We start from the raw sequence: 25,469 nt of genomic DNA on the forward strand, positions 1-25,469 counted from the left end.
TCTGTCGTATATTTTAGCCATTTTTCCCAGAACAATAAATCATGATAGAGGAATGGAAAGACAGAAGAGAGTTTATGTTATCAGAGGGATGCAAATCAATAAAAGTTCAAGTTTTCATTGATTGGAACATTCTAGTAGCACAGTTATTTCAAAAACCAATGAAGGTTTTTCTAGCCACACCACCTCTGCTGATTGTGCACAATGAATGTTGTGACCTACAAACCACTCTATACAATAGGGGCCTCTTGAATGATTTTATATGTTTAACTCTACCATGAGTAAGCTGAATATTGGCCCTGCCACATGTCATTGTGAAGAATTGTGTATAACTAAAAAGTTGTGCATAGTGAAATGTTTCCAAGATGTACACATACCACAAAGAGAAGAAAAAGTCATTTGAATTCCAATAGCACTTTAAATAAGGGCAAATTTATATAGCTCAATGTTGTTGAGAGTGTGGTGGCTCATCAGCTTCCTCTGTTCCTGGAGGAAGCAGATTATCTGGACCCCTACCAATCGGGCTTTAGGCCTGGGTACAGCACGGAGACAGCATTGGTCGCACTGGTGAACAATCTCTGGCGGGCTCGGGACAGGGGTTGCTCCTCTGTCCTAGTCCTATTAGACCTCTCAGCAGCTTTTGATACCATCGACCATGGTATCTTACTGCGGCGCCTCAGGGGGTTGGGAGTGGGTGGCACTGTCTTACACTGTCTTCTCCTACTACCTTCTGGGTCGTTCGCAGTCGGTGTTGACAGGGGGACAGAGGTCGGCCTTGAGGCCTCTCGTTTGTGGAGTCCCTCAGGGGTTGGTCCTCTCACCTCTCCTGTTCAACATCTATATAAAGCCGCTGGGCGAGATCATTCGTGGTTTTGGGGTGGGGTATCATCAGTACGCTGATGATACCCAGCTTTTTATTTCCACCCCAGATCAACTCAGTGATGCCCTCTCCGTGATGTCCCATTGCCTGGAGGCGGTGAGGGTCTGGATGGGGAGGAACAGGCTTCGTCTAAATCCCGACAAGACCGAGTGGCTGTGTGTATCGGCATCTCAGGTTGTCCATTCTATTCCATCTTTATCTATAGGGGGTGAGGTGTTACCCCCCCGTACATAGGACTCACAACATGGGTGTCCTCCTTGATTCACAGCTCAATTTTGAAGATCATATAGGAGCTGTGACTAGGGGGGCTTTTGTCCAGGTTCGCCTGGTGCACCAGTTGCGGCCCTATTTGGACCGGGACGCCCTACGCACAGTCACTCATGCACTCGTGACCTCTCGGATAGACTACTGCAATGCTCTCTACATGGGGCTGCCCTTGAATACCACTCGGAGGCTCCAGCTGGTGCAGAATGCGGCCGCGCGAGTTGTGATGGGGGTCTCCCGATACTCCCATGTAACACCTCTGCTCCGCGAGCTGCATTGGCTTCCAGTTGTCTTCTGAGTGAGATTCAAGGTGCTGGTGATGACCTATAAAGCCCTAAATGGCATGGGTCCGGGTTATTTATGGGAGCACCTCTTGCCAGCGTTAACTTCCCATTGCCCTGTGCGCTCCCACAGAGAGGGCCTCCTCAGGGTGCCGTCAGTCAGGGAATGTCGACTGGCGGCTCCCAGGGGGAGAGCATTCTCTGTGGGTGCACCTGCCCTCTGGAATCAGCTTCCAGTTGAGCTCTGGATGGCTCCCGACCTTCACTCATTTCACTGCGACCTGAAGACTTGGTTGTTTGTACAGGCCGGCCTGGACTGAGGGATTGGATTTTAGAGTTTAAATTTTAAAAATTTTAAATTTTAGAATGTATTTATTACTTAGGGCTATTGATTTAATCTTATTTTAATTTTTAGACCTTGTGTGTTGTTAGCGTTTTAATTGCCCTGTACACTGCCCCGAGTCCTTGGAGAGGGGCGGTATATAAATCTAATAAAATAAACAAATAAATAAAATCTTCCATTCCATGTTATTCCCCTCTATAACATGCAAATAATAAAGCTCTTTCTTAATTATAGTGGTTTCCTAGGCATTGACATTTATTTGTGTGAGACGTGACAACAGGTACAAACACCACGTTTTCATGCATGCATCCTGGTGTCAAATGCAGTCTAGTTATATTTCATCACTTGCTCCTATAGGTCCTGTGGAGCAGGGGTCTCCAATCCCCAGGCCATGGCCCAGTACCAGGCTGTGGCCCGTTCAGAACCAGGGCACAAAAGTGGCAGGCAAGCACATGATTGCATGGAACCATCCCCTCCCTGATGATCCGCAAAGCCAGAAAGGTTGGGGACCACTGCTATGGAGGACAGTCCTTCTGAATCTTGAGTCTATCTTCCAAAGTGCTAGCAATTCCCTCCAGCTTGGGTTATCTGCAAATCTGATGACTGTCCCATCAATCCCCTCATTGATGTCATTTATGAAGATGTTGAAGAGCGCAAGGCCCAAGACAGAACCTTGAAGTACCCTACTACTTGCTTCCCTCCATGTAGATGTAGTTCTGTTGAGTGCTACATGTTCATTGTAGTTGGTCACCCAACTACAAATCCCCCTCATAAGTGATATTGTCTATCCACATTGTTCTATCTTACCAATAAATAGACTCTGGTCTAATTCAAGGTGCTGGTGATGACCTATAAAGCCCTAAATGGCTTGGGTCCGGGATATCTGAGGGAACACCTGCTGCCGGCATCAAGTTCCCTTCGTCCTGTGTGCTCCCACAGGGAGGGCCTTCTCAGGGTGCCGCCGGCAAAGGATTGCCGGTGGGCAACACCCAGGGGAAGGGCCTTCTCTGTGGGCGCACCAGCCCTCTGGAACCAGTTACCCGTAGAGCTTAGGACTGCCCCTGATTTTCGTTCGTTCTGCCGGGAGCTGAAGACCTGGCTCTTTGAGCTTTCCGGCCAGGACTGAGGATTTTTTAATTTTTTAACTTATTGTAATTGGGTTTTTAATCAGAGTTATAGGGGTTTTAGATTTTAATTAAGGAAAATTTAATCTATTTTAATTGCTATTAATTTTTGTATTGTAATGTTGTTTTAATTGCCTTGTGAACTGCCCTGGGTCCTACGGGAGAAGGGCGGTATATAAGTTTAATAAATATAAATATAATACTTTATCAAATACCTTTTTAATAATCACCCATCACCACTATACCTCTTTTCCTCTTTAGGTTAACTACCTGGTTTCCTCATTGCCATGGAAGTCCAAATTTCTCTCCTTCTCAAAACATTGTGTGAAAATACATTTTTCAGAAATCTGTGAATCACTTATCAGGAGGAGGACCTGAAAGTGATTGCAGAGCTCCAGCAATAGAAGTTGTTTCTTGGTTCTCTTAGTGCTTCTACTTACCTGCTACCAGACCTCCTCCATGGGCCTATTTTTTGAGGGGGGAGGTGATAATAGTGTCTTCATTTCTGTCTTCTTTTTCCAGACATCCTTTGTTGTCTAATCTACAAACTCCTTGATTTCCTTAATACGTCTCAACGTATCAGTTAGCCCTTTAGACCATCTACTTTTTCCTTCAACAGTGTAATGAATTTGCACTTAGTGCAGATACAGTTGGAATCCTCCTCAGACAAGAACACAAACATGACATACAAATCTTGTGGATCACTATAGTACTTATCTCCCTGTCCCTAACTCTATGGCTAATAATTGTACAAATCCATAAAGCTCCTTCTTTCATACACTCCCAACTCTCCTGAAGAAAAAAGAATGAATTAAAACAAAAAAATGTTGTGTTTTATATGCTGAAGGCAAGGCAAATAATAAAAAGGAGGAGATAATTGATTTGCTAGCTCGAGATAATGAGACAATTTCTCTGCTATCATGACCTTCTTTCCAAGGTCCTCTAGGAGTTAGCCTGATTCAAGAATTGAAACTCCTTCAAACAAACAAACTCTTATCACTTCATTGACTAGGATAATTGTCACCCTTAAAAATAGAAGCCTTAGTAATCCCTCATTTTTAGCAAAGTGGGATTTTTAAAATATTCTTATAAATTTCCAATATGATAGCCAGTGGTTCCTATATAATAAGTCTGTATTATCACATTTTAGAAAATGCCAATAAGAGATAGAGATAGCAACAAACAGATACACACACACGGGGTGGGGGGTGGGGGGGAGAGGGCATGTAGAACCATAACATTTAGTCTTTTTTTCCCAATCATTCTAGATAATGGAATGTGTCTGAGGTACAAAAAATGTTTATTTTGAACCCAAGGCAAACAATTTACTACTAAGAACATTCTATCAGAATATTCAGAATTAGCAGCCTTCCAAAACTAAGAATGTCACCAACATTCAAGGTTCTGTACAAGATAAAATCCAATATTTTGAGGCTCTGCATGGGGAACTCTGTACATCATGATGTACAGGAGACCCACTCCTTCCCTTTGCACCACAGAAAAAACATTCAGCATTGCAGATTAAAAGAAATAAATGTTGTGTTAAGAACATTTGGTCTCTGAGATCTGTTTTTTTCTACTTGCAACTTTCACGTATAGTGGGGAAATATGTGCAGTATCTAAATTCTCCCAGTAATGGGATGGGGGAGGAGGAGGAGGAGGAGGAGGAGGAGGAGGAGGAGGAGGAGGAGGAGGAGGAGGAGGAGGAGGAGGAGGAGGAGGAGGAGGAGAAGAAGAAGAAGAAGAAGAAGAAGAAGAAGAAGAAGAAGAAGAAGAAGAAGAAGAAGAAGAAAAATATTTTAAACTTACTGTACTAGAAAGATTGCAAATAGAATCCCCATTTTAGTGCAAGTATATAAAATGTGGTTCAAAGAAAAATTGTGCATCAGATGCAAAGAAAATCCCATTGCTGAAATTATTTTAGAACAGAAAATATATTATTTAGTTTACCACCCTTTTGTAAGAGTAAAATTAAGGTGGGGGGGAGAGGGAAAGATCCAATTCCCAGCTGGATATATCTCTTCAGGTGTCAAGTCTTTCAGTATCACCCAATCCCCAATCCTTCAGATTTTGGGGTGAAAGAGCCAAATTGTTTCCAAGACAGGGTCTTTTTTTGCCTCCAAAAAAAGCACCAGGTCTTATTTTCAGGGGGTGTCTTTTATACTCACCTCCGGCACCGACAGCTCCGCCCAACCGGTCCACTTCTGCTTCTGAAGCTGCAGTTTCATTCTGCAGCTGCATTCCAGCCTACATTTGCAGTCAGGCTTTTCTGAAAGGCCTATGCAGCCGAGTACCGAGCTGTAGATTGAATCCATAGCTTGGTCCTCAGCTGCAGAGGTCTTGCAGAACGAAGCTATGGATTGAATCCATAGCTTGGTTCTTGGCTGCACAGGCCTTGCGGAAAGGCCTGTGGCTGAGAAATGCAGGCCTGGCTGCGGAAGACTCTGCAGAATAAGTGGGCCAGCAAGTAGAGGCCTGGGTGCCATGTAAGCAGGTGTGGGGCTTGTGGAGTAACTCCAACCTCCCACCCACACCCTAGCTTGATTATTAGGTGTATGCCTCACCCCAAAACTAGAGCTTATTTTTGGGGTAGGGCCTATATTAGGCCTAACCCACCCCCAAAAATCAAGCTAGGGCTTATTTTCGGGGTAGGTCTTACTTTTGAGGAAACAATAATACAAACAACCCCCAAAGGCTAGATTGTTTCTTCTGTACCACAGTGATCACACCACACCATCCCATTTCATCTCTTCAAGGTCAGAAATTATTCCTCCTTAATGTACAATGATTTGACAGATTAACTTATTTAACTCAGCCCTGACAGTTAATATGGGAGTATCTATACCAACATGACACAAACTCTCCTTAGCTGCATCACTGCATGACTTTTCACTTATCTAAAATTCCCACTAGCATAATGACTCTTTCACCAGCAAGAAAACATTAAGACCAGGCTAACAAGGGAAGCAGATTGAAAAGGCCTGGATATTGCACAGGTTAATAATAAGTCAAGCTATAAGGTAGCAAAACCATGGTATCATGATTTCATTGCTCCCATAGGGATGAATGATTCATTAATATGACCCAAGCTCTGGACAATTACTGAAAGCTGATGGATTCTTCAATATTCTAGGTGATATTCCAGAAACCATAACCTGTGATCCTGTTAAACTGACTTAAGGATTGGCAAGAGAGATGAGGTTGTGAGTCAATTACTTTTTTAAAGACTGAGTTTCCAAGTGAGATAGCAAAACAGGGAATGGCTCAAAGCTTAAAGACATAAGACTTTGTCCATATTTAGTGCAATGTCCTGTACAAGCCAACACAAAATAGAAAGCAGGTAATTACAAGTTTGAAAGGCATTATTGCCATGTTATAAATTTCCCACTAGCAGTCATGCAAATAATTAGCCAGACTTGGAAAGTCCGGCTTGCCTTGTAACTTGTGCTGTGAACAACTGCAGGCAGAAGAGCCATAAGAACTGTCTATAGCATCCCACAGTTGAGCTACTTCAATTGTCAAATCTGGGGACTAAATAGAGGGCAAACAGCAAGAATGACAGGAATTCAGGGCCAGAGTCAGAGAGTTGTTTTCAACAGAAGGGTTAGGACTGAGAGACTGTTCTTATATAGTCCTAGTCATTGGCTTGATTAGAAGGGTCAAGGAGGTGTGCTGATTCTCTGCTCAGCCCTTTGTCACTTCTGGTATGTTTCTGAGCTAGGGACTCCTTACCTAAATAACTTATTCAGGCTCATTGCTCTTGGAGCAGCCATAGGTATCTGATTTAGACAATTCAGAGTATTTGAGCAATACCAGAGCATGTACAGTAGCAAACATAACTACTGTGTGGTTGTGAAGGCTACAAAGAAATTTAACCTTGTGATATCCATCTAGCAAAACTCTTTAGCACAGCAGCCCCCAACCTTTGCACCTTTGGTGACCTGGCTGGGAGGAAAGAGGGGAACCGGGCTGCGTGAGCAGTGGGCCAGCATGCACATGTGCAGCTTGACTTGGGCAAATTGAAATGCGCCAGTTGCACAGACCAGTTCCAAAAAGACCATGGCTTGTTAGTGGGCCATGCCTGGGGGTTGGGGATCCCTGCTTTTGATGGTTAAGGAATGACTGTATTATCATTTGCTTAAGAAAATGTAATGGAACCGCAGAGATCTAGTGGTCAGATTTTGGAGAATAAAAGTACTCATTTTTTTGTTGACTTGAATGTTGTGTTTGGTGTTCTTAGGTGTTTCTTCACATTTTGACCTGATTTGAATCCCTTTGGTTGTGAGACCTGAGAACATGGACAAGTACATGAACTTTTGATTTCTGGATATCTTGGCTTAATCATGCTGGCTAGAGGACATGGCAACCAAGGAGTGATTGCCCTTTTCTTTATGTAATGAAGTTTGCTCTTATCCTCTCACAAAGATTTCTGTTTGGGAGAAATGATTATACAAACGTCGCTAAATATAATGTGTTTTGGCATGTTTCCATACTTAAGCTTTTTTTTTCTGTAGTTACTTTAATCTTCATAATATGCAAAGCTTTAAGTTACAGAACATGCCATAGCAAAATTTAGTAATCTAAGGGGTCCTTGGTGCTCTCTGAGCTTGCTTGTTTTCTTTCAGATGTTTCATTACTCTAACTAGGTAACATCATCAGTGCTAGCAAGAAAACAAGCAGGCTAAGAAAGCACCAAAGACCCCTCATTTCATTCCTGAGCTACAAATAATCTCCTTCATTGATAGTAATCTAAAAAAAAAACCTCTCTCTTTCTCTCTCCCTCTTCCCCCCCACTTAATTTTACTCTTAAAAAACGGGTGAAAAACTAAATAATATATTTTCTGTTCTAAAATAATTTCAGTAAGGGGATTTTCTTTGCATCTGATGCACAATTCTTCTTTGAAACCCATTTTATATAATGGCACTAAAATGGGGATTCCATTTGCAAGTTGATAAAGATTTTCTTCCCTACTTAAAGGGAATTTAAGCCTGATCATACTCACTTTTTTTGGCCCATCCCATTATTGAGAGAATTTAGATACTGCACGTATTTCCCCATTATACATGAAAGTTGCAAATAGGAAAAAAAAACAGATCTCAGAGACTGAATTTATTTCATTTATTTTATTCTGCAATGTTGAATGTTTTTTTTTCCTGTGGTGCAAAGGGAAGGTTTGGATCTCCTATACAACATGTACAGAGTTCCACATGCAGAACCTCAAAAGTATTGGATTTTATTTTTGTACAGAACTGTGAATGTTGGTGACATTCTTAGTTTTGGAAGGCTGCTAATTCTGAATGTTCTGATAGTAGTGAATTGTTTGTCGTGGGTTCAAAATAAAACTTTTTTTTTGTACTTCAAATACATTCCTTTATCTAGAAAGGTTGGGAAAAAAGACTAAATGTTGTGATTCTACATGCTTTCTCTCTCTTTCTTTGTGTGTGTGTTTGTGTGTGTGTGTGTGAGAGAGAGAGAGAGACAGACAGACTATATGTCTGAGAATGAACTGAAAGGATCAGGTCAAAGATGGGCCTAGGTCTTTCTTCAAAACCTCTTGGTTGCAACAGAATTTGGGAATAATTTATGGTGTTAAAGTTTGATGTAAACTAATCTGACTTTAGCTGTATGTTAGTTAAAAGGCTACTCTTGTTGTGAAGAATTCAAGGGAAATAAAAACCTTAGAAATACAGAGCAAATAACTAGTTAGCAAAGCATATGTTAAACAGAATGAAGTGAGTGAAGAAATAAGTCCTTTTTAGAAGAGCAAAACTGCAGAAACACAACTTACTGTAGGAGCTCTCAAAGGGAGTGTGTTGCCCTTTGCACAGGAAGATGCACTGGGCAGGGAAAGATACGGAGCAGAAGGCCAGACTGGCAAACGGTGTCATGGCAAGAAAATAGAGAGAGGTAGCCTAAGGGAAGTAACCTAAAAAGATAAGGAGCAAAAAATAGAAAATCTTTTCTCTTTCTGAAACCGAAGGGGCAAAAACACCCATGAGCAAGCCAAGAGGTAAAAAGGAGGAATAAATAGGTTTTTCACCTCTGCAAAGGGGAAGGCATGAATTCCCCCTTTAGTGAAACTGGGAAAAGAAGCAGTGTAGAAATGCAAGGGAACCTCAGGTGGCAGAAGTGAGCCAGCAAAGAATTTGGAAGCAGCAGGGGCACAGTCATGGGGGAGGCCACCAAGCATGCCAATGTGTTTGAGAAAATAGGGGGAATCACAAACAATGATTTGCCCATGGCATCAGCTAGGGAAGGAGATTGCACAGGTAGTCCTTAAAGGTAAAGGTAAAGGTTCCCCCACACACGCGTGCTAGTCGTTTCCGACTCTAGGGGCCGGTGCTCATCTCCGTTTCAAAGCCAAAGAGCCAGCACTTGTCTGAGGACATCTCCGTGGTCATGTGGCCGGCATGACTAGATGCCAAAGGCGCACGGAGCGCTGTTACCTTCCCACCGTAGTGGTCCCTATTTTTCTACTTGCATTTTTACGTGCTTTCGAACTGCTAGGTTGGCAGAAGCTGGGACGAGTAACAGGTGCTCACTCTGCTACGCGGCACTCGGGATTCGACCCGCCAAACTGCCGACCTTCTGATCGACAAGCTCAGCGTCCTAACCCACTGAGCCACTGCGTCCCTTACAGGTAGTCCTTACTTATTACCATAATTGAGCCTAACATTTCTGTTGCTAAGTGAAACATTTGTCAAGTGAGTTTTGCCCATTTTATGATCTTCCTTGCCACAGTTGTTAACTGAAGCACTGCAGTTGTTAAGTCAGTAACACAGAGTTGCCTTGTAAGAAGATCACAAAAGGTGATCACATGAACCCTCCCCCCTGGACACTGCAAATGTCATAAATGTGAGTTAGTTGACAAGCTTCTGAATTTTGATCCCACGACCATGGGGATGCTGCAACCATCGTAAGTGAGAAAAAATGATCATAAGTCACTCTTTGAACAGTCGCTAAATAAACTGTTCTAGGTTGAGGACAACCTGTAGCTCAAAGGTTAAGGAAACCAACAAGAAATGGGAAAATGGACTGTATTAGATAGAGGAGATCTCATCCAGAAGGAGAGAGTGAGAAGAGTTGGAACTGTTACATGTGACATTTGCAGATCTGGCTATTGACTTGGAGCATTCTGCCAGACTGTGCTTGTGCATGGGTTCAATCCAGTGTAAAGGCTCTATACTTCTAGCCTGCAAGATTAATCCAACCACAGCAAGTGAAGACCAAAACAGTGACAGATCATGATGCACAGATTCTCCAGCATGACAAGTGGGGAATCCGCAGATGGGTTGATCTTGCCTTTCTGCTCTAGAGACTAAGTCAATTAACCTTTGCCACGCCTCTCTTCCTCTGGCTAGGAACCCCCAGTCATGACTTAGTCTTAGCCCAAGAGAGACGTGGTGAAGATTGGCTCTAGCAGAAAGATAACACTATTGGATATTTCTCCAGGTTGTATTTTTCCTTCCCTTCCCTTTCTCTCTACTGATATCAGCACTGCAATTTAAACAGCAAGCCTTTGTTTAGTGCTGCTCAATAAATATTCCTTCTTTCAAGATAAATCTGATTACTAAATATTTAAAAAAAGACTTACCTATAGCACTTAGACTTATACACCGCTTCACAGTACTTTACAGGCCTCTCTAAGAAGTTTACAGAGTCAGCATATTGTCCTCCAACAATCTGGATCCTCATTTTATCGACCTTGAAAGGATGGAGGATTGAGTCAATCTTGAGCCAGTCACTGGAAGTGAGCAGTGAGTTAGCCTGCAATACTTCATGTTAGCCACTGCATCACCATGGCTCTTCATGTCCATGACATAATAAAACTATAGTTTTCTAAAACAGATATAAGCCGAATTGTACACATCATTAAAAGGGTGTTATATTTAATTTCAGGTGAAAAAGGCAGAAATATGTGGTTATTCAACCCGGTAAGATCATTTATATTTATTACATCTTGGAATTGACCATTAATAAGATGAATATGCCAAGACTTGTCAGCTGCCTATTCAGATAATATTTCTGGTGGTTTTATAAATTAAAGGAATCATTGGAAATATTTATATTAAAAACATCTTTTAAAAAATGCACTGGTTTCATTGACTGTAGGCTTTGAGAAATCAGAAGTAAGTAATGTTACACCAAAATATAGAGCCAAAAAAAGTATTATTTACCCTTAAAAAGTCAGGGGAAGCAAGCAAGGTGCTGAATTTACAAGACTTAATTTTAAAATAAATGACACCTACTTAATTCAGCTGATGAATGAAACCTAAAATTATTTGTATCAAGGTCAATGAAGAGCATCAAAGAACACTCTTGTTATCTTTCCTGGGGGGTGGGGAGAATGAATGCTAAAGAATATGGCACCACAGAGACTACAATAACCTCATTACCTGGGAGGACAGTGAGGCTATGGATGACACATTATACTGTATGGAGCTGTCTCTGCAATGTTGAGACATTGTGGAAAATTTTGATAGATATAACTTGGGGGTGTTGGAGAGAGAAAGAGAGAGAATGAAAGAGTGACAAGAATGAATTCATACATAAGTGCTGCTTCCTGATCTATCCTGGCAGCTTGTATGACTTCACGATCAAAATTTTTGCACCCCAATGTAATTATTATATAGATAAGGATTTAGAATTTTGACATGAATTAACCCAGGTTGACCATTTTAATGTCTTTTAATTCAACGGGGGGGGGATAACATTTGTCTTGTCAGCCTTGATTCCTGTGACTACATGGACATAGCCATGTTGCCATTGTTCCCCAATTTGTTTTTATATCCACTGTAGCCTATAACCCTGAGATTTTATGATGATTTCCCATTCAGGTATTAACCTGGTTATAAGCCCAGCATAGTTTGATTCTACTTTATCCTGAAAGATGTTCATTGTATTTATCTTTATCAAAAATAGCAAAAAAGGTAATCAATTCAAATTTATCTTTCCTTATAACCACTGGTGTCATATATATATATATATATAATGCTTTGTTGTGTGCCTTTAAGTTGTTGATGACTCCTGGTGACTGCCTGGACAGATCCTTGCAGTTTTCTTGGCAAGGTTTTCAAGAAATGGCTTGCCATTGCCTTTTTCCTGGGGTTGAGAGAGAGTGACTGGTTCGAAGTCACCCAGCTGGCTTTGTGCTTCTGGTGGGGCAACAACCAGTGATGGGATTCAGCCAGTTTGCACCACTTCAGCAGAACTGGTAGCTAATTTTTTGTTGCCCAGGCCCAGAATGGACTTCTGGAAGAGGCATCCACATAGAGAACTGGTTGTTCACATATTTGAATCCCACCACTGGCTACAACTCATAGTTTCTGAGTTTCTAGTCTGCTGCCTATCTACTACATCAAACTGGTTCTCATGTATGTATAGTTTGATCTAAATTAATGAAGCATTTGTTGTTGTTGTTGTTAGCTGCGAAGTCATGTCTGACCCATCGCGACCCTGTGGACAACGTTCCTCCAGGCCTTCCTGTCCTCCACCATCTTCTGGAGTCCATTTAAGCTCACACCTACTGCTTTAGTGACTCCATCCAGCCACCTGATTCTCTGCTGTCCCTTTCTTCTCTTGCCCTCAATCTTTCCCACATTAGGCTCTTCTCCAGTGAGTCCTTCCTTCTCATTAGGTGGCCAAAGTATTTGAGTTTTAGCTTCAGGATCTGGCCTTCTAAAGAGCACTCAGGGTTGATCTCCTCTAGGACTGACCGGTTTGATCGCCTTGCAGTTCAAGGGACTCGCAGGAGTCTTCTCCAGCACCAGAGTTCAAAGGCTTCAATTCTTTGGCGCTCAGCCTTTCTTATGGTCCAACTTTCACTGCCATACATTGCAACTGGGAAGACCATAGCCTTGACTATATGCACTTTTGTTGACAGGGTGATGTCTCTGCTTTTTAGTGTGCTGTCTAGATTTGCCATGGCTTTCCTCCCGAGGAGCAAGCGTCTTTTAATTTCTTGGCTACAGTCCCCATCTGCAGTGATCTTGGAGCCCAGGAAAATAAAATCTGTCACATAAATGAGCTAAATATATATATATTGGGGCAGTGAAAACTACTAAATATGGAAAGGTATATTTCTAAATTGTTTAAATCTCCAGTGGTTTAAATTGCAAATAACTAATGGGTCTTCATGGGCTCTGCCCTTGCTTCTAATCAGAAGCATTGTTCTCGTATCTAAGCATTCATCATCTTATTTATTAGTACAATTTTATGAGCATTATGATTCATTAAATGGACCTGTCCATCAGTCACTGTTTTATGATCAGGCTTTTTGAAGTCCTCTTTGAAATAATCCCATTTTAAAGTGAATGTTAATGTCATTTATAAGAAGCAACGCTGAAGTGTTTTCCCTGACCTTTAGTATATTCAATTTATATTATGTATGATTTATGTGTAACTGAGAATTGTTGCCAGATGAAATAATAACATGCAAACTCTAACTGTATATAAACTCTAGTTCATTTTCATCCAGGTAGATTGTTTAACTGTTAATTTCTTGATATATTTTTATCAAGTTGGTAAAAATCATAGATACATTTATTTGCCTGGAGGTTATTCTGTGAGTGTAAAGGAATAATTCAGGCAACACGCACTATAATTTTAGAAATTATGGCCAAGGAACTGCTACATCCAAAGTATAACTTAATATCTGGAATGACCAGTTGGATCAATATTTTCCATTCAAGGCAGCAAAACTAATAAGTTAAAATGTAACAGCAAGAGTTACTTTATATTAAGCAGTTTTTTCCACACACTCCCAATTATTTGGCCATGACTTCAGTATACAGGAAACAAAAACAACAACAACAATCACAATGATGTGACATGAAAGAAGGAAAAAGGAAGGGAAAGTTGTGTTCAAATGAACAGTTTGCTACTGGCCGAAAGAGCATCTTCAAAAGGTCCCAGCCGCTGCATTGCAGGGTTAATTGATAAATAGGGGCAATTTACTATCCTTATTACACACTTCTTATATGACTGATTGAAATGGCAAACGCAAGACAACTTCATAATTTGTTTCAACATTCTTGTGGATTATTGGGTATTGATTCAAAAATATAAATGGACGCCAAGTTGCAAATGGCTGGAGCAAATGATCAATTTAGAACAGAGTGTTGCTGACATCCTATTGTTTAATGCTGTTATGAATTCGCAGGGGGACATTACTTCCATTCAACTACCTTCTGTCAATATGTCACTAGGCAGAAGCCTAGGATGTTTGTTTCTGCAACCCTGGTCTCAACATATGCTTGCTACAAATTTATACGGCTTAACTTGTGTTCTGTATCCGCCGTTGGGAATTGCACTGAGCATTTCTGCTCCTCAGCAGTGAGCAGCATGGCACTTGAGTTCACAAACATTGGCTGGATGAAGGAGGAATGGGGGGAGGGTGTTATGGAGGAGTGTATCACACATTTATTCAATCAGTAAAGGGCCACCATTAAGAATTAATTTTCTGTCTCAGGTGCCCTTGCTAGAATATAGTCATTTTTCTTAACTGTCAGGTAAGGGAACAGCCAGATTAAACTTAGTAATTCAGATGTCTTAAGTCTATGAAATATTTCTATTTTTAAAAGCTACCTAAAAAAATGGAAAGTTCTTCCACTGATCAACTTTTCTCCTCAAGAAAAGACAACCTATACACAGGTTTATTCCCTTTGTATGTATTGGAACAAAACAAAAAAGGGAGGAAAAAAAGAAAATTGGACATAATGTCAAACAAAACTCCAAAAATGGGCCGGACAAAATTATTGGCACCCTTAACTTAATATTTGGTTGCACACCCTTTGGAAAAAAATAACTGAAATCAGTCGCTTCCTATAACCATCAATAAGCTTCTTACACCTCTCACCCGGAATTTTGGACCACTCTTCCTTTGCAAACTGCTCCAGGTCTCTCTTATTGGAAGGGCACCTTTTCCCAACAGCAATTTTAAGATCTCTCCACAGGTGTTCAATGGGATTCAGATCTGGACTCATTGCTGGCCACTTCAGAACTCTCCAGCGCTTTCTTGCCATCCATTTCTGGGTGCTTTTTGATGTGTCTTTGGGGTCATTGTCCTGCTGGAAGACCCAAGATCTCGGATGCAAACCCAGCTTTCTGACATTGGGCTCTACAGTGCGACCCAAAATCCTTTGGTAATCCTCAGATTTCATGATCCCTTGCACACATTCAAGGCACCCAGTGCCAGAGGCAGCAAAACAACCCCAAAACATCATTGAACCTCCACCACATTTCACTGTAGGTACTGTGTTCTTTTCTTTGTAGGCCTCATTTCATTTTCGGTAAACAGTAGAATGATGTGCTTTACCAAAAAGCTCTATCTTGGTCTCATCTGTCCACAAGACGTTTTCCCAGAAGGATTTTGGCTTACTCAAGTACATTTTAGCAAACTGTAATCTTGCTTTTTTATGTCTCTGTGTCAGCAGTGGGGTCCTCCTGGGTCTCCTGCCATAGTGTTTCATTTCATTTAAATGTTGACGGATAGTTTGTGCCGACACTGATGCTCCCTGAGCCTGCAGGACAGCTTGCATTCCTTTGGAACTTGTTTGGGGCTGCTTATCCACCATCCGGACTATCCTGCGTTGCAACCTTTCATCAATTTTTCTCTTCTGTCCATGACCAGGGAGATTCGCTACAGTGCCATGGGTTGCAAACTTCTTGATAATGTTGCACACTGTGGACAAAGGGAAATCTAGATCTTTGGAGATGGACTTGTAACCTTGAGATTGTTGATATTTGTCCACAATTTTGGTTCTCAAGTCCTCAGACAGTTCTCTTCTCCTCTTTCTGTTGTCCATGCTTAGTGTGGCACACACAGACACACAATGCAAAGACTAAGTGAACTTCTCTCCTTTTTATCTGCTTTCAGGTGTGATTTTTATATTTGCCCAAGGTGAGTTTAAAGGAGCATCACATGCTTGAAACAATTTTGTTTACCCACAATTTTGAAAGGGTGCCAATAATTTTGTCCAGCCCATTTTTGGAGTTTTGTTTGACATTATGTCCAATTTGCTTTTTTTCCTCCCTTTTTTGATCTGCGCACATACACCCCACTGGTCAAGAAATAGGAAAACCCAGAATGAAATGCTGAGGCTACCTCATTCTAAGTCACGTTAATGGTCTTTGCAATATTTTTCAGAGCCATAAGGAACAATTCATTGATGAAAAAACATTATAAAATGATTTAGCCTTTCATTGCACACTTCTGGATAATTATTATATTAAGGCTGAAATCCTGTGTTCATTTAGCTGGACTTTAATCTTCAAGTTAGCTCCATTGATTAAATCACTCCATCAATATCTTTTATCATCAGCAAACTGTAAAATATACTCAGCAAACTGTAAAATATACTCATACTCAGAGAAGTAAAGCTGGTAGTATGTACTTGAATTACATTGAGAAGTAGGATTCTAAGTCAAACAGAAGCAACCATAAAGGGCTAATCATACAAAATCAAATGATAAAATAGCATCACTATGCATTTAGGAAACAAATGAATTAATATTGATTTATGACAATGAGATTAGCTAGCTAACTAGATAAGTAAATCATATGAACAATATGTGAGAGTTGACAGTAGTTGCCCTGAACAGCAACTTTATTCTGAATGATTAATAGGAGCTCTACAATTAATGTAATTTTCACAGAAATGGTTGTTTAATAATTTTACATAACACAGTGATGAAACAAATTAAGAAAAAGAAATATCCAAGACGAAGAGAAGGGAGGAAATTCTTTGGATCAGAATCAGAATCTGTCATGACTACAGAATACAGAATAACAGAGCTGGAAGGCAACTTGAAAGTCTTCTAGTCCAGTCCAACCCCCTACCCTAGTAGGACACCCTATATTATTCCAGACAAATGGCTGTTCAAAAAGATACTTTATTTTGGACACTTCTAGGCCAACATTTTAACCCTGGGTTGCCAATCATTCTGGGCAAAGAGCACACTCAGAACACAATATGGTAGGTGTTCAAAGGAAATTGCTTTTATAGTGGTAGAGTTTTAAGTGGCCTTTCACCAAACACCAATGTACTATAAATCAAATTGTTGAGGTTGTTCCTGCCATCTTGCATAACTTCATAGAACATGCACTATCAGCCCTCGGCTTACCATTCTCTTACTTCTGAGCATTTTTGTAAATGAAGCACTGAAATGCAATTATGTAGCATTTTATTTGGCAAGAATAATACAAGACCTACCGGTATATCAAAATTTAGCCATTCTTGGTTAAGAAATTATTCTGGGGCTGGGATTTTTGCTTTGAAGCATGCTGAATTCCTTTATCTATATATACTTGTTAAGTAAAGGTGGAAGACTCTACTGAAGGTTTCCATAAGCATCATAGAGCTCATAAGCATCTTACTGGAGACTCCAACGTAGTCATTATGCTAAACTCAATTACCCATTGAAACAGTCCTTCTAGGAGGTCCTGACTTGAACTGCAGATATCTATTCAAATGATGCATTTAGCAGCATATGATTTAAGCTTCTTGTTTTCATTCCAAACACCCACCAATAAAGTTATCTGAAGATGCATCCACCCCTCCAAATTCAAGAAGCCATCAAGCAAAATGAATGGTTATAGCTGTGTGGAAAGTATAAGGCTATGCATTATAGCCAATGGCAGGTAAAAATTGGTTGTTCAGATGTTTAATCTGTTTGCATCACTGAAAAATTAACACAGAAAACTTAACCAATTTCATTTGGAAAGGTGGAGATTTGAGAAGCATCCCCACTTTCCTCTCTTATAAATATTTAAGTTGGCATGACTTGTATTTTCAGTCAGTGTAGGCTTCTTTTCCTGGTACATTAGTTTTGTAAATTGCCTTAGGAATGCAGAGAAGAAGAAAAAATTGATAAGCAGATATTATCAGCTGTCTATTTCTGCACTTTTAGTAACATTACAGCTTAACATTTAAACCAGACTAGTTTATCACATTTAAAATGTTAAAAATCAAGGTTTGTAAATAAAGCTAGAAGCTGGAACTATTTCGCTATTAAACTTACCATCTGAACTATACCCTTAAAAGATCTTATGAAGCATTTAAGCTATCTTATTGTTAGAATTTAGTTTGGAACTTTAGGATTATGAACTTTCTATGGTTAGCCTTTCCTTAGTTAGATTCATGTAAAATTTTAACAGATTTCCCCCATCGTTTGACAGATTCCTCAGCAAAATTGTACATGAATTATTATTTACATGAATTTGGATTGAAGCATCCTTATCTAAGTGGAGCAAAAGCATTTTTGCTCTCTCCCTTCTTTCTGAAGACTTTTTAAGCATTTACAGATCTCTTCCTAGAAACTGGGAAAATGTAGTAGTCCTTGACTTACAACAACTTGTTTAGCAAATGTTTGAAGTTACAATGGCACTGGAAAAAGTGATTTAGGGCCAGTCCTTGCAGTTACAGCTGTCACAGCATTCCTCCCACCCATGATCAAATTTCAAAACAAAATAAAAATTCAGGCATTTAGCATCTAAGGGTTGCAGCATCCCAGGGTCATGTGATCACCATTTGAGACTTTCTCAACCTGTTTCTGACAAGCAAAATCCATGGAGGCACAAAGCTGGTTTTGCTTAATAACCACATGACTTAGTTAACAGCTTCAGAGATTTGCTTAACCACCATAGCAAAAAGGTTAGAAAGCAGGTATTAACCACCACCTTGCTTAGCAAGGAAGATTCTGGTCCCAATTGTGATTATAAGTCAAGGAATACCTGTAGTCAGTCACAACTACAGACTGTACAACTACAGTCACAATTCCAACTTTGCGAGATCTTTTTTTCCAGTGAGAAGTTGATATTGATTGATTGATTAACCTTTTTTTGCACACGGTTTTTTGTGAAAAGGTTTTATAAAACCCAGCTGAAGGGCTAGGACTATGCATGCGTGCCATAGGTTCACCACCATGAGTATAGGTTCTCCTGCTTGAGCAGGGGGTTGGACTAGAAGACCTCCGAAGTCCCATCCAGCTCTGTTCTTTTCTGTTCTGTTCTATTCACAACTTCATTTCATGCTACCTATACAGAAACATCTGAACTATCAATGGTCAAAGCAAATTAGCATCAGATAAGTGTCAATAGACTTCAAGGGGGCTGGATCTACGTTTCTTACAAAGGGAAAGAGCCTCAAACTAAAGGTGTGTTTGACCCCATCCTCAAGCTTAGCCTGGTTGTCTTCTACAGTGGTCTTCCTTTAGTCTGAAATAGAAGACATTGGCTTATTCTGATTTTTCGCTGCTGCATAGATTGGCAGCAATTTCATGGTAGGAACTAATCATGAATTATTCTTAAATCTAATTTTAAAGGATGGAGAAGAGTAATCTCAAAGCTTTGACTGCATTGGGGCTGGAGTGTCATAAGGACAATGCCATAAAAACCTTAGTAATATTAAAAAACAATTTAAATCTCATTACACATTGAGGCTCATGCAATAAATTGTTGAAAATAAAATCTGGACCAGTGACTGGCTTTCTTCACCTCCCGAGGGTCTGGATGGACTTTTCTTTGTTCTGGAGGCTTTAATATCTTGACTTTATTTTTAAACGCATCGTTAGAAATTGTGGGAAACATATCAAAGAATGTAGAAGCAGATCAGCAATCTATTTCCTATTAAGAAACTCTCCTTCCCATCACATGCATGATCACAACCGGCGTCAGAACATATTCCTGCTCTCCCAAAATCTCCCTCTCCTCTAATCACAGCCATTTATTTAGCTTTTAGGAAATCAAAGTGCATTAGAAGTAAAACAGGGTAAACAAATCTAAGTGATCTTTCATTCTTTCTTTGTGTGCTGCTGGAGGTTAGTTATGAAAATTGCTGATACTGCCGATAAAAAAATCGACTGTGGTTTATTTTGGAAGACAGAAAAAAATATATATATATGCAGCATTTCTTTTCTTCTGATGACCTCTTCTTTTATTTCAGAAAACTGATCCCATGAAATACCATGGCGGTATTCTTAATAGTGTGCACCATTATTAAAAGAAACAAATGTAACGTGCATAACTATTTACTAACTTGCACAATACACAGTGCACTGATGCCATCTGCAGATAAAATCCATATATGCATTTAGACATCCACGTTTCAAATTAGGAATCAGTGGGCTGGTTCAGTGAACTGTTGTTCAAAATCAAGAATCAAGAAGATTTAAATAACATGCAAAAGTAAAGAATGTTTTGCAATACTTGGGAAGAATTATTTTTATAATAAACTGTCCTTTACTGACATTTTTGTCAGTAAATGTTGATTTCCTTAAGTGAATAATGCAAACAGTTTGTGCTGTGGGCTAAACTTCACTAAAGAAGTAAATTGAATTTCACTTGTTGTTACAAAGAGACATTCTTGAGAACTGTCAAAATAAAAAGAATGAAAATTTGAAGCTCATTAAAATTGTTTCCTAACGTGTTGGAAAAACCTATTCTTGCTTAATCTGCTCCAGAGATACCTTTTAATGTACAGAAAATACTCACAACTTTGTGTAGGATCCAAGGAGGCCTAATTTTGAAGAAACAAAAGTGCATAGGTAATTTCTTCTCCCCTAACTGCAAATCCAAATTGATCTCATAAGCCGAACTTCAGCTTCTCTTCGAGCTGAAGTTCACATAGGACATGAGAAGCCCTAGAATATAGAACATAGAATAATAAGATTGGAAGGTATCTTGAAGGTCTTCTAGTCCAACAACCTCTCTGCTCCAGCAGGAGACCTTATACCAGGGGTTTCCAGCCAGGGGTGCTTGCACACCCTGGGGGTGCAAGACAATATTCCAGGGAGTGCAAAAACTCAAAATTATAGTGTATATGGATAATTGGCGGGTCAAATCCCGAGTGCCGCATAACAGAGTGAGCGCCTGTTACTCGTCCCAGCTTCTGCCAACCTAGCAGTTCGAAAGCACATAAAAATGCAAGTAGAAAAAAAGGGACCACTACGGTGGGAAGGTAACAGCGCTCTGTGCGCCTTTGGCATCTAGTCATGCCGGCCACATGACCACGGAGATGTCCTCAGACAAGCGCTGGCTCTTCGGCTTTGAAACGGAGATGAGCACCGGCCCATAGATTTGGAAATGACTAGCACGCATGTGCAGGGGAACCTTTACCTTTACCTAAGGATAATTTGTTGCTGTTATTTCAAACTTTTGTAAGTGGTGCGAGAATATATCAGAAGCGTTCTAGGGGTGCAGGGTATAGAAAAGGTTGGGAACCACTACCTTATACCATTCCAAATGGCTGTCCAGTCTCTTTTTGAAAACCTCCAGTGATGGAACATCCACAACATCTGGAGGACTCCATTAGCTTTTTTTTTTTGCAACTGCAGTACACTGTGATGTATAATGCCTATTTATTTATTGAAAAACAACAATGGAAGAGTATTCAAAGCAGACAATGGAAGAGTATTCAAAATATGAGGTAGTGTAGCTTCCACTTAACTTTTGATCTGCAGAATTCACGTTGTACAAAAATGCATATTAGGCTATTTAGAGCCATGGTGGCAAGTGATTAGAATGCAGCATTGCAGGCTAATTCTGTTCACATTGCCAGGAGTTCGATTCCCTCAATCCTGACTGGGTCAAAGTTGACTCAGCCTTCCATCCTTCCAAGGTCAGTAAAATGAGAACCCATATTGTTGGGGGCAATATGCTGACTCTGTAAACCTCTTAGAGAGGGCTGTAAAGCACTGTGAAGTGGTATATAAGACTAAGTGCTATTGCTATTTAAGATATCATGAAGTAGAATATCATCTGTTCGTATGTAAGCTTAGAACGGGTGGGCCCATGGATAATTTTCTTGGTATCCACCAACTTTTTTTTCTATAAATGGGTCTGAATAGATAAAGTTCTAAATTGGTGAGGTATAAAAACAAAAGTTCACTGGGAATGATCAATTTATTCTGAAATATAGTTTAATAATGATAGGAAATACAGTCAGTCTTCTCAATGCATTTAGATACTATTTTCTAAAGTGGCTCCCATCATGAGTGTCTTCTAACTGTACTTCCCCTCTAAATTCAGGACATTCAAAATCCTTTGTAGGTTTTCCTGGACATTTACCTAACAACATTAAATCATCTATGATGGCCAAGACACCCCAGCATTGCTGCCCTGGAACTCATCCGTATGTTGGCATCAAATTGTAATTTTTGAGTATAATAGTTGAATATACTATTTTATTATTTACAATAAATTTTATCTAATTAAATAAAAAAAAATATTTGCAATTGCAGCAAGTCTTTTTAGACTCTGTCATGTTAACAGGTAAGCATAGTCCAGACTCTGAAAAAAGTTGCCTGCCTCTATGTTACCAGCAAAATGCAGTCAATGCATGACATTTTTACTCTCTTCAAAGTCTTTGATACTTCATATTGCTGTTAACAGAGAATTCACAGTAAATTCCACCCATCTCAAGAATAATTTGATGCTGGGATGTTAAGAAATCAAAGGCAATGCTACCAAAGCAGAATTCATCTCATTGACAAAACTGCTCCTTCCAGTCCATCCATTCTGCCAACAGTTTTAATGAAAATCAGATAAAGGAAAGAGCAGAAGTTAGTAACCTTTTCAAGATTCAATTCCTTGATTTTATGTGATGGCATAAACCCTCCTTCCAATTAACTGCTGTACATTTCACTATGAGAATGCTAAAATCTTGCATGACCTTAAATGAAAATGCCAAAACCAAACAGGTTTTCAGTATTCTCTTATAAGATGAGCTGATCTAAGGAATACTTAAATCTAGCAAACTTTGGCAATTGTGCAAGATGTTGTGACTACAAATACTCACATGCAAAGAATAGAATAGAATAGAATAGAATAGAATAGAATAGAATAGAATAGAATAGAATAGAATAGAATAGAATAGAATAGAATAGAATAGAATAGAATAGAATAGAATTCTTTATTGGCCAAGTGTGATCGGAAACACAAGAAATTTGTCTCCAGTGCATAAGCTCTCAGTGTACATACAAACAACAAGTAATATAATCATAAGATACCAATAGAAGAAGGTAGTAGAAAAGATAAGAAGATATACTGGGATTGAGTTTGGCATTTTTGTCCTTCTATCGAGTCCTTCCGAAGGACTTGGGATAGGCAGATATGGATGTTTGGTGATGCTTTACAATTGACTGATGGTGAATTTTCCAGTGCCGATGGTGTTCAAGTGATGCTCCAATTGTTTTTGGATTGGAACCAAGGCATTTATTTCTATTAGAACTACCTTTGCTTGCTTTTGCCACAGTTGTATTGGATTCATTCCCAAAGACCTGGGACAGGCAGATGTTGTTTGATGGTGTTAGAGATATCATGGCAGGATTTCAGCTGTTCCAAGGAAAACTACCTTCTGCAATTGACTGATGATGATTAAAATCTCAGAATTCCCCAGTGAGGACTTTTCTGAGAGTGGAAATTCTGGGAGTTCAAATCTATACATCTTAAAGATGGCAGGTTTGAAAAAAAAACCTTTTTCTACAGTATTAAACCTGATATGGTGTATTCAGTTGTTTATGGTATGAACTTCTGCTTTATGTCTTCAGGCTTATTCTTGTACTCTGAAAATAGATAAGAACGTTATTAAACAACACAATCATATCTCAGACATGCTTCGATGTGGTATATTTTTTTATTAAAAATAGTATTTACTATTCAGCATTGCTTTCAAATGTCATAGTTAAATTTGTTTTCTCCAGGAGGCTTCAGATAATTATATATCAGTCCATTTGTTTATATTTAAACATGGAGCATTTCCCATGTTTGAAATAAACACATTTTAAATCAGATATTTCTTACACTGCTTGGCAGAGGATGACAACACGCAATCTGCAGGTACCATCTGTAGCCCTTATGACTGCAAAGAACATTTGCCAAATATGGTTAATGAAATACTGATTATTCAAGTGTCATATTTAGTCATCAAGAAGACTAGACTTTTCTCCCATATTATCTGTGAATTCATAATAATAACAAAAACAGAGTAAAAAAATGGAAGCTATTGAAAATCAACATACATAAGGCACAAACACTGAAAAACTGTACTATGAGTCATGGTTGACTTCAATGACTAGCTTGAAAATTAGCTCATATTAAATTTAGGGTGATCTTAGATATACATGTTGGATGAAAGTCCATGCTATTTCAGGAAAATGCATTTGAGTTCAATTATATAGGATGAGAGGGCTATTTATCCTGGACTCACCCATCTATATCATGGGTGTCAAACTCACCATGTCACATGACGTGTCACGACATATCACAACTGTTTTTGCATTGCTGGAGCTGGGGTGGGCATGGCCTCTGCATGATGCAATCGGCCCATGGGCCCGCAGTTTGACACCACTGATCTATATGTCTCATCTATGTTTTCAGGTCCATATAGAGCATGAAGTTCTACCTCACTCTCAGACAGGAGTGGGACTCTTCTGATAAAGCAGGATTGTGATTCAACTCCAGGCACCTGATGACTGAATTGACAGGACTAGTATGCAGCAGATATATGGATTAAGATCAGATCTACCACCAAAATCCTTCCACTTATGGGTCCAAATATGAGAATAAGAATTGTTCATCACCATACTAAGGATTTCTGAAAACCAATAAAAGGTTCAGGTAAATAGCTGTGATAGCCATGAAGAAAAAGAACCAAAATATAGAGACAGGACTTTTATTAGACCAACTGAAGCTATAAAACATGCTTTAGGTCAGGGGTGTCAAACTCACAACATCACGTGATGTATCATGACTTTTTTTTTTTCATTGCTGGCAATGGGGTGGGTGCAGTTTTGGCATGACGCATCCGGCCCGTGGGCCGGCAGTTTGACACCCCTGCTTTAGGTGTTCTTTTACATACTCTATCAGGCATGGCTATTTTTAAAAAAACGAGGAAAGAAAAATGTAGCTGATTTTGTAACTTTCTCTGCAGTACCTTCTATGGCTGGATGGACTCATGGATAGTTCTGTGTTAAACATCACGGTGATAATTCTGTTTTATCGCATATTATCTTTTCTAACAGAAGAGGGACAGGCTTATTGACTAGAGTTCCCATGATTTTAATATGACAAGGGCTCATGAAAATTTAAAAGCTACAGAATTCTGTACTATGTAAAATGTAACAGCACTGTCAACTGGATTATAAAAAGTATATATAAGAAAACATACTAGAGAACAAAAGGTGCTTCAGTTGGCTGGTAAGTCACAATGATTCTGTAAAAATGCATTCATCCCCTTGAGTTTTGTCACTGCATGTAATCAGAACTTCAAGTGGGTCACACTAATAAATAAAACACATCTGAATGAATAAATACCAAATGTGCTTGTTTCATTTATCTGATAAACAGAGTTATCAAGCTTATAAAATGCAACCATGAAGAAGCACCTCCATAATTCAATCAATTCAATTAAAACAATAACTGGAAATTATTTGAGTACTTCATTAAAACTCAGGGCTGATTTGGGCCAATCCCACCCAATATAAATCTTACAAACTCTGGTTTATAAATCCATCACACTGAGGTTTGCATGAGACAGATTCTATAAGCACATTATGCCTTGCTCAAAGACATTTCTGAAAA

Source organism: Vipera ursinii, assembly GCF_947247035.1.
Source record: "Vipera ursinii genome assembly, chromosome: 4".
NCBI lineage: Eukaryota > Metazoa > Chordata > Lepidosauria > Squamata > Viperidae > Vipera > Vipera ursinii.